Source organism: Aulonocara stuartgranti (assembly GCF_965226115.1).
Source record: "Aulonocara stuartgranti genome assembly, chromosome: 16".
Classification (NCBI taxonomy): Eukaryota; Metazoa; Chordata; class Actinopteri; order Cichliformes; family Cichlidae; genus Aulonocara; species Aulonocara stuartgranti.
This window is the reverse complement of record NC_138952.1, coordinates 20,187,493-20,200,876: the sequence shown is the minus strand read 5'-3', so window position 1 is coordinate 20,200,876 and position 13,384 is coordinate 20,187,493. Positions and strand designations below refer to the sequence as shown.

General features: G+C 39.8%; 1 protein-coding gene across 3 annotated transcripts in view; it reads right to left on the bottom strand.

Annotated features, from left to right (window-relative positions):
- Nucleotides 1-12,845, bottom strand: part of myo16 (myosin XVI) — a 112,777-nt gene extending 99,932 nt beyond the window's left edge. Inside the window, exons 1-2 of one of the 3 annotated variants that reach the window (XM_082508471.1) lie at nt 5,227-5,555; nt 4,568-4,662 (exon numbers count right to left, since the gene is read on the bottom strand). The gene's annotated coding sequence lies outside the window, so the exon portion shown is untranslated. Of the gene's footprint in view, nt 1-4,567; nt 4,663-5,226; nt 5,556-12,712 lie in introns of those variants that run through there. The other 2 variants (XM_082508470.1, XM_082508472.1) reach the window with 2 other exon arrangements.
- Between the last annotated feature and the right edge of the window lie 539 nt (nt 12,846-13,384).

Genomic DNA, 13,384 nt, shown 5'->3' with positions numbered 1-13,384 from the left:
TGTGCAGCTATATTTGTGTGTTGTGCTTCTAACACACCCATTCACACACAAGTTAGAGTAGCCAACTGAGATGGATTAAATACAGTAGTATTCAAATCTTTGTAAATCTTGAGAAGAACACAAAAGGCCTGTTCACTGCAGGAGCTTTTACAGAAGCTCCTGCAGTGAACAGGCCTTTTGTGTGGAACATACAAATGTGTGGAACAGAGATTATATGACAAAGAGAGAGACAGAGTGAGTCAGTTTATAAGAGAACTGTCCAAGTCACTATGTAAATATGTCAGTATGATCACATAAATATGCTGCAGCAATCATGATGCTCCACAAAAACTCGTTATTTGTCTCTGTTAACCGATCAGCCGACACAACACAATAGCGTTACATACTGTAATTCTGTCAGTAAAGACGATAAAGAAAAAGTACTGGTTGATTCACTTTTTGTCATTAAGGATAAACAAAAAAGACACACACACAAAAAATTACATTTTGATCAAGAAATTGTCTGTTTTCATTGCACAAACAGCTCCGCTGCACTACACAGAATCCTGTGAAAGAACCAAATCCCACCAACTTTGCTGCTTTTGCCGCTATCCAAGTAAAATGAATGCAAGAAGAAGCATCATATATCTAATAAATCAATCATATTTTAAATGATGACATGATAACTTATTATTATTTCTAATATTATTATGGAGACATGCCACCACCATGCTGATAAGCTAATACTGCATTACCAAGTTTGTAGGTGTAATTTTATTTTAAGCTCACTGTGTAGGTTCCAGGATTACTGTCAGCAGTCAGTCATCTGCAGCTTCCCACAACATAAACTAACAATATGTCAGAGTTATCCAGTAATCTGATTTCTCTCCAAAGCTAAACCCAACGAGGAACTGTAGACTGCAGGCTACACAATAAATATGCTTATATCACCCAGGTACAGTATAGGCACAACTCTTCATGTTGCTAAGCAACCACCATACTCTTACTTCTTTGTAGTAGTCATAAACAGAGAAGACCCAAAGTTAAGAGCAAGGTATTGAAAAAAACCTAAAGACACTGTGTAAGTGACACAAGAAAACATGCAGTAACAGAGTGGGATGGCCTAGATCTGACTTCAGATTATCTGCTCACAACACTGAAACAAAAGCACTATCTTAGGTACTGTTTTGCTACCGGGCAGTTTTGTGTTCAGAGCGAGTGATTGGACATCCTTCATGGGCAAGCATTCTGTCTCAGGTGATGCTTTCCAGAATGCCGGCAGCCTCACACTCACTCAGGTGAACTTTTAAAATGACCTAAAAGAGACTGACAGCACAACTGTATACTGTCTGCAGTGGAGCACCTTAACATCCATACTAGCTACTCCCATCCGGTGAGCCTATAGACTGTATATAAATGAGGTCCATCTAGTCACCATGATGTCACCCATTCATTTGAGCCCAACATTTTAGATCCTCACAATCTTGATTGATTCTGTCTTCTTTTTCCAGTTAGCAGAGATGCCACCTGCTGGCCTTTAGAAAGTATGAAGGTTTAAGCTGTATCCTCAGTACCTTGACTTTTTAGATGCACAAGCTACATCCATCATTTACCTACAGTGTGTGTCTTAACAACTCTTTATGTAAAAGCGTAGATGGTGTTAATGCACATGCTAAAGAAAATAAAAAATAAATGGAAAACAATAAAGGTTCATATTCTATAAGAGGCTAAAAAACACTGTCTCGCTGTGTTTGTAAAAACATCAAAGGAATTTGGCATGAAGGCAAAGGCAGACTGCAACACTGTAAAAGACGATGTGGCTTTCACACATGCGATTCTCTTTTTTCTCTTTATGAAAACATGTTTTTGAAGCGTATGGATTTCCATGTTTTGATTTAGAGAAGTGTTTGTTTTGTTTGCTTTGCTCTTTTGTTCTGTGGTTGCTCAGTTGTTTCTTTTGTTAAAAATAGATTTTGAATAAATGGGCTGAAGGGTCCATCTCGCACTTTCAGATGTCCTACAGAATGACACAAAATACACAAAATAAACTGCACAGACCTGAACTGAGGAAACTTTTTGGTTTCGTAAAAAACATTAAACTTATCCGACACATTCAAACCACACCGTGACTGCGTTAATAACCACGATCCTTTTGGTCACTATAACTGTGATTTGAAATGTTTATATCATTTCATCTTTAACACATAGAAACACAGTGTGACCCACATCTACGGTATAGTTGTCTGCATATCCCAGTGACAGTTTTATCAGTTTCACATTAAACTGTCTGAAAGAGCCTCATGTATATTCATCCTCTCTTTATTCATAATTGATGCCCTGAGCCTAACAACAGTGCTGATGCCGGACAGGCATATTGTCTGGGGAATTCAGCCTTTCCTGCTGTTTTTATAACTAAGTACAGTATTCTTCCTTTTGCTTCTAAACTATTACATTCAGTGGCTGAATTATACAATACTATCTGTTAAGGATCATTGCTAATGCACTGTACCTCTTTGCATATTCTCTCCAGACAAGAATAGACAGCACACACGTAACAGCTGAAAAGATGTGAAACAAACCATCTGGACTACACATATTACAACAAAATTGTGGACCAGTGTGCGTGGATAATGGATTATGCTTTCAAAATCACTTAATGTTGATCCTTTGATCACTAATGTAATCTGTTATATGTCACCATTCTGGATGCTGACCAACAGGAAGAGAAACTGAGCAAGGACTTTGATTGACTTTACTGTGACCTCCAGCCCCTGCCCTTCAACTCTGTCTGTTTGTCTCTCAGGGGTCAATACAGGTCAACTTCCTCATTAATCACAAAGCCAGCTTTGCCAACGGACTCGCAGCACATTGGTGCACTGCTAAGAAAGACCACCCATAAATTAAGAGTCAAGTTCACTCTCCATTGGTGGAAAAGCTCCACAGCTCCGTCGCTGAGGTGCTTTCTGAACAGAAACCAGGTTTGGCTTCTGAACATCTCGTTCACGCTGCTAAAAACAGAGGCAACAAAGAAGTGACCTTAAGGAACTAAATGAAAATGACATAACAGCTGAAAGCATCAGCAACAAGATGACAACAGATGCAGTCTCAACAGCTTTAAAGTGTGAAAATCTGTAATCAAATAGATCTCATGACAGCACGGAAATCTTACGCTACACTGAAATCTTTCTTGCACAATCAGCTGTTCATTCCCAGCCATAATAACACACTAAACTAAGTGTCTCGTGGTATATTTAGACCCACGACAACTGCATGGCACACCATATGCATTTCCTTTCATTCCCAAAGACACACATGACACCCATGCTCCTTAACGCATGCATGCGTGTTCTCATTCTGTGCTGTAGTACCTGAATACTGTTATCAAAACAAAAATCACACTCACCATCAGGCTCATGAACAAGAAGTGTTAGAAGGAGAGAAAAAGCAGAGTCTCACCAGTGAGAGCTCGTCCACAGGAGACACCACGGCACGCAGGCGAGAGAAATGTGTCCGCCTGACGAAAACCCTACGAGAGCAGCCTGCCCGTGCTCCAAATCAATTTCACACTCTCTCACCTCCCCGCCACTGTGATGTCATTCATTCATCCTCTTCCCCTTCCCCGTAGCCATGGTAACTATGCCGCTTGGAGCTGATCATTCTTTTACATCTGTCTTTCTATCTCCCTCTGTGTCCCTCCCCCTCTCCAGACCTCGCTGAGCCCAGCCCACTCACTCCATCTGAGGGGTGCAGTTACACCCCTAGCCTCACAATCATCCACCCCTTCTTTCTATTCCCCACTATGCTGCTCTGACAAATGAGGAGGAGGGACAAGGAGAGGGGAGGCGCCTGGATTTGCTTCATGTAGTGTGCCCTGATGAGTTTGTGGCCAAACAGGGATAGTTTGCCAAGGAGACCCATAAAGACAGAAACCGGCTACAAAGCCAACTGCCAGACAAAGGAGACAAAACAGAACGACATGAGCTGTGTTTTTGGAGCCAGACACACCGAAAAAATATAATGGAGGTTAAATGCTCACACACAGGTGTGTCTGAAACCCCTTAATGTGCTCACACACATAAACCCAAACACTTAGTCCTGTAATGTGGTGGTGATGAATAGTTAAGGGCTATCACCATCATTACTACAGAGCTGCACTGGCAATAATCCCCACAGTGACCTTGGATTTTCCCCTTGTTAACATTTGTTTTTTTCTCAAAGCATCTTTTCACAATTTCCACATGTCCATTACAGCCTTATTTTAGCCATTTCACTGTTAGGTTCTACTCACCTACCCACCATGCTGCTGATTTAATATTCTAAATCTATCTTCCTTCATCTCCAAGCACACATGCTTTAATTCTCACCTGCAGAACTGGGAGAGCCACTGAAAGGTATGTAACAACAACACATATAAGAAGGAAGGAGTTAAAAGTCAGAGACAGTAATGGTTAAAAAAAATCATACATCTACAGTCACTGGAAAGGCTGTAATCATGAGAAAGACAAAGCAGACAGCAACATGGGGGAAAGTAATTATAATACCAAGAAAAATAGAAAAGCTTAAAGTAGATACAGAGAGAGGAGGGTACCTCTGAAAGGGGAGATCTCCTCTTTGTTGCATATCTTCACACATCAGCTGTTTTTAATTAGCTTCCTGTGCTTTCCTCCTGGATAATCTCTCCATCTGTTAGCATCAGTCCTAGTCTGTCACTCTTAATCTCTGAGTCGCTGCTCATATAATTAATGGGGGTCTTACCCAAACACCAATACAGTACCTACTGTTTGAGCTTATTAAAGTAATTATTGTCATAATTAACCTAAATTACAAATTGACTGATCCATTACCCTGAGAGGTGGCACAATAAGAATTTGTATTTTACACATACATATGCAGAAAGCATACTATAAGCCTACATTAAGTGAGGGCAAGACATTAAAATGAAGGTTTACATATTGCACAACAACTCATTGCTGTTGATCCAATTTAATATTTCCTCAAACTGGATAAGTAAGGCTAGAAAGCTAGCTGTCTTTTTAGAGCAATATTGTCGATCATCCCAAGACTTTGTTAATAACAGTACAGAAGTTTTAGCACAAAGACAAAAAAACTGCTGTTTAACTTCATTATCACCCAGTTACATCCCATCACTCCTAATTTAATGGTAAAGAATGAATTTAGCTATGTTGACAAAGTTAGCACCTAGCTACAAGTGATGCCATGGTATTATAAATGTTCCAGTTGCCTTACCTTAACAAAAATTAAAAAATTGTAGTCATGACCACACTTGTTTTCACTTATAAATGTAATTGTTCTGAGGTTGTGATGCTGAAAGCCCAAGAAGCTGCAAATTAAGTATTTTGGGTAAACAACATCTCAGGAAGTTTTAGAAAAATAGCAAACCTCCAATATTGTGGTTGTTCATGCAATTAGCTAGTTAGCACTATTTCCAATGAACATTTGAAAAATCTTGAATCTAAAGTCTAAAGTAAGCAACCAATGACTAAAGCAATATAAAGATTTTTTTATACTAATGGCATAAAAAGGCATAGCAATTTTTCTCCATCGTAGTAGTTTTAACAATGGTGTTATTATTAGCTTATGCTACATATGTCTGTAATGTAATGTAGCTTGAAAGTCTTAAATGCTGATTTGAAATTAGACCATATGACTTATCTGAAGAAAGATTTAAACAAATCCTATTTTTAATTATCCCTAATTTTAGTAATACATAAAGCGTGACTACATGATTTTAGTTTGTTTTCCAATTACTATAAAGGTCAACACCTTTGAATGCAAGTGCTGTGTGACAGATAGACTTTTCTTGCAGGGATTTGAATCCATTTCTTTTTTCATAATGAACTGCTTAAACAGGGACAAGAAAAATGAGCTGATTTAATTAATTTACTTAATTAATAGTTATCATGTGTTTCATGTGACAAGATTAGACACCCTCACAAAGTCGCAAAATGTTCCTCTAATCAGTCTCTCTGAAATGTTTTCTTTTTAATATTCCACTGTCTCAGTCAGGGGCGGAGCGTGGGGGTGGCTTACTGGGCTTAAGCCCGGGTTGTTTTGTCAGAAGCCCGGGGTCTTTTGGAGTGTAATTTTTTCATAGTTAGATGCCTGGCTGACAACTGTATAAAACAAAAAGTACACACAATATTCGAAGCACATAGTGCACACTGTGGGAATTTACGACTGTGCGTGAATCCCCCCCTGATATTGGTATGATCCGAGCTCAGGCACTAAGCGACTGAGCGAGGGGGCGGGGCAGCTGCTACCTGTTAGTGCGCTGTTGGAGAAACAGAGCCAGCCATACTAAGGAGAGCTTAAGTTTGACCAGGTACCAAAGCAAATCATTCGTACCGTACAAATAATGTAAATATGACGGTGAATCACGAAAGATTGATATGAAACTGATCACTTGACCAATATTACGTTACTTGCTCTTCAAGTGAATCAACAAATGGCGAAATGAAAAGCCGAACAAATGCTATTTTTTAGAGTCTTAGCTTACGTGTGTTTATTTCATATTTTCAGTTCTTACCCTCCCCGACTAAATCGGTTTCAGTTATGTACTGAAATATAAGAATGGACATTAGAGGGTTCTTTCAAAGAAAAAACTCAGGTAAATGTTATTTTATATATTATGCTTTGTATGTTGTTCAGTATATTTCTATGCAAAACAAGAGGGATTTCAGTACACAGCAGGATATTTACATTTGTAACCAGATATTTACATACACTTTATGGAGAAAACATAAAACATTTTTACTGTACAACATCAATTTAGAGTAAACTTTTGTTTTAGATAAATATTGAAATATCTTTTGAATTAGTTAAATGTCAGAATAAAGAGAGAGAGATCTGTCTATTTATTATCACTTTCATCAAATTTAGGAGTACATATACACTAAGTTTGTTAATTAATAAGAAAACTCCAGACGATTCCATTCTGAGCTGAAGAAGCTTCTGATAGGTTAGTAGAGTCCATGTGAGTAAACTGGTAGCACAGCTGTGGATGCATATAAGGCAAAACACAGAGCCTTCTTCTTTGAAATGGGAAAATCAAGAGATGTCAACCAAAACACCAGGAAAAGAACTGTGGAGCTCCATAAGTGTGGCTCAGTTTGAATACAATTTGGTGCCATTTGCAATTAAGAAATACAGATAGTTTCTCTCTTTACTCTTAAAGTTAACAAATATGTTTTTTATATTTATCAATCTAAAAAAAATAAACCTTTAGTCTGATTTGATGTTACAATTAAAAAAGTGTTTGTTTTGATCTGAAGAGTTTGTAAATATCTGGTTTCAACTGTATATTTTATGATTGTCAGCACAAAGAGAGAGAGAGAGAGGAACAGAGAGAGAGAGCAGAATGAGGACAGAACAGATGAACAAGAGCAGGTGAGACACACATGTTAGTCAAATGGTTGTTTACCAAAAGTATCACCGTATCATAGGTCCTCATGTATCTCGTACCTAGTGTTTCTTTTTAGGTTTGCTATTTTTCAAATTCTATATTTATTAAGTTATGCAGGCTTGTTTGCACAACAAGGCCAAAATAATTATATAAACTTTTCTCAATCTAAATATTGTACTTTGGTAGATTTAAAAAAAAAAAATAAGTGTAGTGCAGGTCTATGATGATTTTTAGTGCTACTATCATCTAGTTCTGATTCTGGTTCTGTCTTGGTTAAGTCCTCAGTAGTCCTGATTTTGAACTGTTGTAGTCCTGTTTTAATTCTGGATCAGTTCTGCGTCTGGTTGAATTGGGGTTTAGTCCCTGTGTCTTGATACAGCCCCGACTTCGTTCTGTCTTGCTGCTTAATTAAAAAACTAGTTTAAGGTGTCCTGCATGTGTGATATATATATATTTCCCTATATGAAGTCATTCTTTTTTGAACAAAACTCAAAACAGAGCCAATTAATCTTTCAGTCATTTCTAACCCCACCCCCCCCAAAAAAAAAAAATCCCACATGCATACTACCCTTTAGGGCTAAGCCCCGGGTGTTTCAAATGTCTGGCTCCGCCTCTGGTCTCAGTGATCACAAAATGTTATCACTTCCCTATACCAGCCTGTGCTGTTCAGTCTAAGGCTACATAGGCAATGATATGAACTTCTAACACTTAGCTTGTACTTAAAATCCTTTATTGCACTACCTATTATCACCTCCTGCCACAGATCGTGTGCGACTATGGCTTTAATTAAATTACACACTCTGTAGTCTGGTGTAAGGTCAACTGGAAAATGTAAGAGAGAGTAAGGGAGTTATAACATGGAGACAAAGTAAAAACAAAGAAGGCAGGTGGGAACGATTTAGAGGTTGTTACATTTTGGATTGGTAGTTATACAAAGGGATGCAATTACAAGATCAATAAAATAAAAAATAAAAAAACACACTTTTAAAACACACACGCACTAACACAAACACTCTGGGAGTATGTGCATGATCCCGAAGCAATTTCTTCCACATTATGGTATGAGACATTGCTTTACAGAGACGTTTTCCTTCATTTCAGACCTCTTATCTGTACCTGCAGAAATGAACAGATATTATGATAACACTAACTGGGATCTTTTATCACCCTTTCCTCCACACTTTCTTTTTACCAAACACATTATCCTTCACCTCAAATCCTCTCTCCTTCATTTCACTCCAGCTTTGCTGTAAGTGATCCTTTTTCTCAAGAATTTAGGTCACACACTCTGCTTTTTGCCTCACTTCTTTTGCCTCACTTCTGTCGATAATCCTCGATCTTTCATTCTGTGGACAACAGTCTAACGAGGATCTTCAGGAGATCAGCGTGATGGAAGTAGGAGTGTATTGTAGCATTGTCAAATGGGGCATCATGCCTCATTAGCTAATGCCTTAATTTGATTAAGGTTAAATGTGAGTGATGACATGTTTGAAATCAGACACACAAACATCACAGCTAGACATTATCTTTCATCTCAGCAAAAACTCCCCCCATGGCTCCTTGAATAGATCAAAGCGGCGTTTTTAAAGGGAATACTTAACCAATCCTGTTCAAATCATTAGCATGGCTCTGCTGATGCACTCACACTCAGCGCTCTAATATCAGCCACTGTAGCTACAGGCAAAAGAACCTGGTAGGTGGACAATTATTTATGTGCACCATCCAAGCCATGTTACACAATCGAGCGATCTCAGCTCCCATTCCTAAATTACCTTCATAACATTAAAGTATCTGCAGGCTACTTATGTGTTGTTCTTTTCTCTCTGTGGGGGGGGGGGGGGAATCCAGCAGTGTTAACTGTGGTTTTCACATAAGATAAAGCTATCCTACCCTCATCACTCGATCGGCTGATGAAAAGTAATTCATAAATACATGTAGCAAAAGCAAGTCCTGGCAAGCCCAGACATCGACCCTGACACTGATGTCCCTTTATGACACAGTGTCCAATTATAGGAAGTGAAACAAAGTCTGCAAGGCCACCAGTCACATACCAGCAGCATGTGTTACTGTGAGGAAGTCTTCTATATAAAGTGAGATCACATAGAGGACAGCCTCCATCTCCTTAGGGCTTAGTCAACCTTTGTGTCAGCTGCTGCACCTGTTTAGCATTGAACCCATGCAGACTGCTTTGATGATATTGTTTCATCAGATGGGGGAAAATCTCAGACAAAAGGTTTGGATCCAATCCAAAGCTTGCTGCAGGAATTCCTCTCCTAAAAACACGCTTTTGCTGCTGCTGATGCCACGAGTGCTTTTCACCACCTGTCATTAACTTTAGCTGCTGTTTGAAGCAGCTGTCCAATCCTATGGGTTTTACTCATAAGAATAGCAGTTTTCAGACGGTTTCATCCCATTCTCAAGCTTATTTTCCAATTCAGGCTCATGATCTATAAGATGAAGAATAAAGCACTTTTCCCCAAAAATTTTGCTTCCAATTCTTTAGGAAATTTGTGCCGAGTACCAAAAAAATGAAAAATGTGATTTCTGATTGGATTTATTAGCTGCTATTATTATAGCACACCCGAATACAACCAAGGTTTCATAGCTGGAGTAAAGCTTTGGCAAGGGAGAGGGCAATAACTCTATTTCTTTTTTTTAACTGTCATTAATCTGAAAATACAGGAATTTGGTGAATTTACTGTTGTTCAAACAAAAGAAACAAACAAATAATGAAATAATTATCATAGATCAGGAATCTTTTCAATCCTGATAATGTTAGTAAACAGTCCTTTTCTTTACAGCACACTCCTAATATTGCACATTTCCATCTCAACTCATAATTCAAATAAATAGCACAGTTGCTCTGGATTACAGCTGGCAGCAGTCCAATTTAATCCATGGCATTCCCAGATGAACCCCCTCTACCCCCTCTTTTGCCTGCCCAGTCAGCCTTCTTTCCTCTGACCTCAGGCGCATGAAATTCATCTATCTATTCAATGTCTGTGAAGATATTTTTTTGTTTGTTTGTTTGTTTTTCAAAAGGAGGCTTGGAGGCTTTCTGTCAGAGTAACGCCAAGGAATTTCAGTGAGCGTGATAACCGTGCAGTTCCAAACTATGAAGATATCAGCTGGTGGACAGGCACAAAAAATATAGACAAAGATGTTTAATCATCCCATCTCACAGTTGGAGGTGTTGAAAGACAGAGTTTCACTCATCAATCCTTCCATCCATCTATCCATCCATCCCTTCTCACTTATCCAGTTCAAGGGTCAAATTTGTGCCAGAGCCTACGCCAGCTGTTACAGGACAAGAGGCCAAGCAGACCCTAAACAGATAACCAGTCTGTTGCAGGGCTAACATGGAAAGACAAACAACCATTCAAGCTCCCATTCAGGCTTTGGTCAACCTAACCCCATGCATGTCTTTGGACTGTGGGAGGAAGTTGGGACATGGAGAGAATCCGTGCAGACTCAGAGGGAACAGTTGTTGTCAGTTCCACACAAAAAGGCCCCACCTCCTTGGTGGAGTCAAACTCAGGGCCTTCGTGCTGTGAGGAAATAGTGAGACTCTCTAGTTCTGAATTCATTTATTAGATGGAGGAAAAAGATATCTAAGTGGTGGCATCATCTTTTACCTTTACCTTTCTCCATTTTATATAACGTTGACTTTCAGAACCAGACACTCTCTCCTAGAGCTCTCTTGAAAGGTGGTTCGCCCCTTAATCATACAAAAAAGGTGTCATTTAAATCTTGTCAAAGCCATGGGGCTTCAGCATTGCAACACAGCTGGTGGGCTACTTTACATGAGTGAAACAGTTGGTGGTTTGTATATTCTTTGAGCACCACTGGAGTTCTGATAGCAGCAAATCCATCAAAAACCTCGCTTGCAGCAAAAGGTCTTTGCTCAGCCACCACCCTCTCCTGCTCTTCATCATCATCCTCCTCGAGCTCATAAATCAACCTATAATTATCAGGGAGGGTGGTGACTAAGTCTTGAGACCATGTGGCTCAACAGCTGACCACAGGACAGGCAACTGGGCACCCTTGTGCGGATTACACAGCATTTAGTAATGCTCCACAGAGAAAAGAAAAGAAGCAGCAAAAAAAGAGAGTCTGGAATATAACTGCTGGAAAAATGGTACTGTTAAAGTAACGTGGTGGAGACAGTCTTTTGAGTTTAAAGAGAATGATACCTCTGATACTGCCAGACAGAGAGGCCCACAGTCTGGCTGAGCAACAGGACAGATGGGAATAGCACACAGACACAGATACAGCTTGTTGAAAGGGACGCTGTGACTAAAACAAGTGGACCTCCTTGTACATCACGAGTGATTTTCTTACACTGTGTTTATTAGTAACAGCTCTGAATCATATCATCCCAAGGGTTTAACACCAACAAGTTTAACCCGCATGCACTCAGTCTTTTCTCTCTCTCTCTCTCTCTCTCTCTCTCTCTCACAAACACACACACACACACACACACACACACACTGGGGTGTGTAGACTCTCAGTCTGAATAAGACCATCTGTGAGCTCCAGAGAAACAAAAGCAGTTTTTTTATTCTACACAGCCAGAGTCATCATCTTGTCGGATACTGAGCTATCTTATGTCACACCAAGAAAAGGCTTTACACTCCATAAAATCTATTCACCACCCATTGTCACCCCTATTTTTCCTGGCTGTCCAGTCCTCTATAGTCCTCTTTTCTTTCCTGATTTTTTTCCTCACTTTCTGTAAATATTTACACAGAGGCTCTGATTGTACACATCACACAACCACATAGAGCTTAGGTGAAAGTCGCCCAAGGTCATCTGAAACTGGGGCAATCCCCAGTTGACATTCAGTACCCTAAAGGTTTTTTGGAGGGCTGCGTGTTTGTGTTTGCAGCTGACAAGCCAACAAACCTGTTTCCCTTTTTCTGCTCTGCCAGTTAGCACACATGGAACATCTCCAGGCAAACAACAGCATACAAGAGGGACAAAAAAAAAAATGAATAGAAACAAAGGCCGATCTACAGACAGCAAACAAAGGCAATACCTACAAGCAAAAAGAAACTCAAAATATGTATAAACATCTAAGTCAAATCAAACTATAGCAGGCATTTTACCCTTTGTAGATTACTTGTACGCTTAGGAAATTCCATTCATGCAAAGGGCAAATTATTCACAATCATAGTTTTGATTCATCCAAATATTTGCCGGTGACCCAACAGTATGCCATTGGGCCTTATGTGACCGACCGGGACAGAGGAGCTCTGAAGTCACTAAACAACACAACACACGAAAAGCAATAGACATTTAGCGCTGTACCTCAGTGTAGCTTCTCCCTGTGGTTCTGTGCAGATAGCAAATAAAATCCAGAGACAATTTGGTCTCAGCTGCAGAGATCTGAAACACTCAGCGAGAGAAAGCCAGAGAGAACTCAACTCCCATCTCTCTCTACATCTACACCAATAGGCTAAAATCCTCCACTCACATCCCATCTGAGTGAGAGAGGGGGAGAGAGAGTTAAAAGGAGAGCGGGTGGATGGGGGGGGTAGTGCTTGCTTGGGTGAATATAGGGGAAAAACTGAAAGGGAGAGTGAGCATAAGTCAGGGAGAGAGAGTGAAAGGGAGAGATTTATGAGTTTGGTTTTGTGTAAGAGAGGGAAAACAGAAAGAGAGGAAGACAGGAGTTTAAATCTCTAATTACAACTGCTTATCACAAGCCCATGAGCAGATGGTAGGAATGGGTGACAGTGGACTTTGTACACACCACTCCGTTACGCCCGTCTTTTGCTTGTGCATGTGTATGTATGTGTGTGTGTTTGCATGCCAAAAAGGAACGTAAGCACATATGCCTAACAATGAGGACAGCTCGTAAATAGTATGTGCCTTCTCACCTAACGTCGCCTTTTTCTCACAGGGTATCAGTGCCTGTTGCTCTTCCTCATCAGCACGAGAATGAGTACTAGAATGAATCTCCACACGCATCGGATGGAT